At 39.1% G+C, this 5,108-nt stretch overlaps 1 long non-coding RNA gene across 1 annotated transcript; it reads left to right on the forward strand.

The window, feature by feature from the left end:
* The first annotated feature begins 3,188 nt into the window (after nucleotides 1-3,188).
* LOC105438686 lies at nucleotides 3,189-4,645 on the forward strand. Its single transcript, XR_004064305.1, has 2 exons — nucleotides 3,189-4,086; nucleotides 4,508-4,645. It is a non-coding gene; the product is annotated as an uncharacterized LOC105438686 (long non-coding RNA).
* The last annotated feature ends 463 nt before the right edge of the window (nucleotides 4,646-5,108 follow it).

Below are 5,108 nucleotides of genomic sequence, written 5' to 3' on the forward strand. Positions count from 1 at the left end.
CTGAGTAGTAACTGAAAATCATCAAAATTCTTTTTTAAACTTCTTGCATTTATACGTATTAAAGACAAAGATGGTGTACATAAGCTATATTTCTTTCCAAAATCTTCACAAAACATATAATCACATTTGAGTTGAGTTACATCATAATCATTATCCAAAAATGGTGTTTCACTGAATTTGAGTTCTTTATTCATAACAAATGGATTTATTTTCAAATTTTGGAGTCTTTCAATATTAATATTTTGATTCAATTGAAAGAAACTGAATACATTCCAATAAAAATCATTGTCACTAAGAAAATGATTAAAAGGTAATATACTTGAAATACATTGCGTACAGATGAATGATTGAGCAGAGGATAAAAAAATCAGCACAGTTCACACACTTCATGCACACTCACCCAGATAAGTCAAACAAGTTACAATCACAAAAATCACAAAATCACAAATTAAATCCCCCATTAGGGAATACTGAGTTCAATAATACAAGTTCAAAGTAAACATGTCTATTGAGAGGGTCAGTAACCTCCCAGGGAAATATTATAGTTCTGTCATCTTACTTTCTCTTTCTCTCTCTAGCTGTCTATCAGTCTATGTGAGTTTTTCTTCACGTTCTATTCGTGTTAATGTGGCTACCTTAATTTTCTTGCCTCTTCTATGGTACCGATAACTTTCCTGACCGATTTGCCGTTTGTCGCAGGGAGTGCTACCAGGATGCGGCCATCTGACGACCGAGCTGCGGATACTCTTGGTGACAATCTTGCCTCCTTGAGTATTTCGTAGTTATGGGAGGTCAGGTCCTCCGCTATAGTAGTCCCGGAGTTTTTGAGCCGCCGTCTAACCGCCATCAGTGTCTGCTTCGCGCGGTAGGTAGCAAATTTGACGATGATCGGTCGGTGGTGAACCTGTTCCGACCTCCGCGTCGCCCTATCAGCCACAGCGGCCCACGATGTCGGTGTCGATGCGGCTGTGTTCTCCGGTCCACCCGGAGTCGAGGTCGGTATCGCTGGTAGTCTCTGCTGGTGTACTGAGGCTCCTATGCCCTGAGTGTCTGGTCTCCAGATCGCCCCGATCCGGTGGCTTCGGTCGAGGTCCTTTAGTTGTAGCTCCACTCCTAGCTTCTCCTTGGCAATGTTCATGATGACGTTGTCGGTCTGTTCTCCTGTGCTTTCGGGGACTCCAAAAACTCGTATACAATTTCTCCTCGAGTACTGCTCGGCGTCGTTGCACTTGTTTTGTAGTCTGTTTGTTGAGTCTTCCTGTGTTTTGAGTCGTTTTTCAAGATCGTTTATTTGTTGGCTTTTACGTTCAGTCTCGATCTGAAGTGAGACAATATTTGACTCGTTTGACTCTACTTGCTTCGAGAGTTTGGCGAATTCTTGTTTAAGTTCTTGCATTTCCTCTCGTATTGTTTTCTTAATCGTCTTTTTGATCATGTCAAAGAAGTCTTTATCAGTCATTCCCAGGTCCGTATGCTAATGAGCAAATTCGCGATATTTATAAATCGAGAGCAAAGTGAGGGCGTAGCTGAAATGTTGATCTCGCGATCGGCGAGAAAACGAACCGAGGCTAGGGCCTGTAGTTAACGCTGCGCCAACGTGCTACTACATCATTTTATCGTCGGGATGTCTGGGTGAGTACCTTTGCTGTTTATTTGTCGTTCTATACATGTAAAATGTATTCCAAAATGAGTTGATTTCGATGAAATACGAGTATTTTACGAAAGAAACGTATTTTAACATTAATTTTGACTCTGTTGAGATGTTGGTGGATCCTGACCCGTTTACCAAATTATGGCTAAAACCACGACGTTTTCTGAACTGTTGAGATGTCAACCTTTCTGATGATACCAATTTGATTGAGGCTTTTTAATGGACAAAATGTGTAATTTAGGACCCAAAGTTGACAATTTTTATCGCTAAACGCGAGATTTACGCTCAAGTGCGACACATGACTCGTGTAATGAGTATTATGACCGAAACTGACCGAGTTTTCCGAGTGTTTTGGCGGTAGTGGTAGCCAGTCCCACATACTGATAATGTCGTCTTTACTTTTTCAATCGAGTGCAAATTAACTGCAAGCTTGCCATTTGAATTTTGATTTCTTGTTTAAAATTCACGGGATTGAAGGGATTCTATAACTTATGTTATATTTATAATTCGATGTTATAAACTATCATTAACCAGTAACTAGCAATGACAAATGCTGATAAAAAAGGGTGATATTTATTTGACTAATTTTGAGTTTAGTCGTAGATTCCAGATGTAGACTTTAGGCCTAGATCATGTAGATCTAGGCCTAGTTGAACTAATTTGGATATTCATGAAGTTTCAAATCTCATGTTTGTATAATGCAACAATTTTGTCTAAATTTACCCAATGCTTAAAAATAAAAGATCACGCCCAACTATGTCTATGCTCTCACCTAGTCTCAGCCTCTCAGGGGGAAAGCTGTTTGCTCATTTGGCGAGGCAAACGACAGGGCTTATTTGGCAGGTAGATCTATTCTGAATTTTCCATGGAACTTGCTTTGTGCCTTTGACTGTGGGTATACACGTAGTCGTCACTCCTGCAAGACAAGGGCTGACGCATTCCTTGCATATTTGTAGTGGTTGAATTTTGGCATTTCTTAATGCTATTTCTGGCAATTTTACTCAATATATTTCTTCCAAATTTTTTTTTTTATTGAAATCCATTATTTTGCCCCCTTTATAGACCCTAAGTAAGAAACAAATTTTGCTCCTAGTCTCCAAACACAATGTTTAATTTTAAAAAAGTACTATAGAACTGGGAAAGTAGTCTAGAGATACTAGCAAATCTATAGACTACATGTATGGTAGAAGATGCGAAAAAATTCAAAAACATTACCATTAAAACGTCATGTCAGGAAAACAAAAAGAACAACAAGATGTTGTGGAGTGTTTTTATTCGCCATAATACTCAAATTTGTTTCTTCTTTAACATTTAATCTTGTAATTGTTTTTCTTCCTCATTCAGGGTTCCCCTTTCATCAAAACGACTGGTGCATTTTTTTCGGAGATTCGATTATTCGTGGTCTGGAGACAAATATAATTAACAGCTCGTTTTCGTCAGAAGTATTTTGTTTTCCTGGATGTACAATTAACGGCCTAAGAACACGCGTCAAGGAAACTATTACAGAACCGAATTTTAATGTTGATGTTTTTTTTTTACATGTGGGCACTAACAATTTGAACAGGAGTGTCTGGGATATTGATGTGAAACAATATCGTCTACTTTTTTATACTGTGCGGGAACTATACCGATCAGCGACAATTATTTTCAATGCGATTTTGCCCAGATGGGACTCAGAAGACCTTTATGCCAGCAGCCTTTATTATAATATTAAACTGAACGATTTAGCATGCACCTTAGAGAACTGTTTGTATATAACGCAGAGTGATTTGTTTCAAAACTTCGATGATTTGCATGCCTATGACGGACTGCATCTGAATTTCTATGGAAAAATTGTGTTTGCTGAGGTCGTTATTGGGGCAATTACCAAATGTTTGACACCACGTATTAAGGGGGCTGTATATGTTCCCCCAGAACTGAGGAAGCTTTGGTCTCCGAAGCCCCAGCGACGGGAGAAGAGAAGAGACAATGAGATCAAGGAGAGGAGACAGAAGATGGAGGAGAACAAAGAGAAGAAAATAGAGACGGAGGAGACAAAGCGAAGCATGGAGAAGGAGAGAACGCGCAAGATGGAGGAGAGAAAGCGGAAGCAAGCAGAGAGAAAGCGCAAGATGGAGAAGGCGAGGAAGCGGAGGATGGAGAAGGAGGCTGAAAGAAGGTGAAGGGAAAGTGTACCCATCGATCCGCTGGTATTTATACGGCCGCGTAGATACGCAGTTCCCCCGCGACCACCAGACCTTCCTCCAAATCAATACATCCCCGATTCCCCAGCCCACTGGCTGATTCCGTATGTAAGTCTACCAGCCCCGTCCATGACTTTTCATACCATGTCTGACCTCCCAGCACCCATGTCACCATATCTGAAACGCAAACTCCTTGGGAAGAGAAAGCGAATACAGGCCAGGGCTCGGAAACGGAAAAAGCATCGGAAGAAGGTACATAGACTGTTTATTTCTTATCAGTTTTAGGAAATGCGTAGAATGAATTGTATTTTGTTGACAGTCTATCATTAGTAAACCAACATACATGTGCAATTATCTAGCATGTTTTGGATAGAATAATACTTGTACATGTGTAATATTATAAAATTATGAATTACATTATTCTAGAGATCCCTTCAAAACAGTTCAACCTAAAAAATCAACAGAACTTGGATTTAAGCAGAATTTTTTTTTTTAATCACTGATCTTAGTATTTCATTATAAAAATTACAGATTATGTAAATCCATGTTTTTTCTACTTTATACTAATGACCAATCTTTCCACTTTTTGCACATACAAATTGGTCAAAAGATGAATAAACCCCCTTTAGAGTATATTTCCTTATTTTTGTTAAACTTTTTTTGCTTTGTGTAGGTGACAGGATTTACATGTAGTCTGCTTTCACTGCTGCGGGGGTAAACCCATGGAAACCATCCCAGAGATCATCTTCAACTTCATCCTTATCAACGGCTTCATCATCGACGACATCTCCATCAACGGCTCCATCATCAACGGCTCCATCATCGACAGCTCCATCATCAACGGCTCCATCATCGACGGCATCTCCATCATCAACGGCTCCATCATCGACGTCTTCACCATCCACTGCTTCTTCATCAACGTCAGCAGCTAGGGTAACTCCAAAACCATGTAACAAATCTAGGTGTGGACCATGTGCAATATGTGAAAAATCTTCAACAAGATATACCCACTTACTCTCAATAAAATCATTTGAAATAGCTAATTTAATACTCAGCAAAAATCCTTCCATTACGGATTGTGATTGTATATGTAATGCCTGTCGTCAAAAATATAGAAATAAAGTTAAAGATAAGAATTACACACCGGAAAAAACAAGAAAAAAGGATAGGTCAGAGGCTTGCTTTCTCTCACATTCATTTTTATGTACTAATTTTTCAGTTAGAAGCCAATATAAATGTAGAAGAGTTTAATGTAGTATTTTCCCTTAATTATG

Source organism: Strongylocentrotus purpuratus, unplaced genomic scaffold (genome assembly GCF_000002235.5).
Source record: "Strongylocentrotus purpuratus isolate Spur 01 unplaced genomic scaffold, Spur_5.0 spur5_scaffold_16, whole genome shotgun sequence".
Classification (NCBI taxonomy): domain Eukaryota; kingdom Metazoa; phylum Echinodermata; class Echinoidea; order Camarodonta; family Strongylocentrotidae; genus Strongylocentrotus; species Strongylocentrotus purpuratus.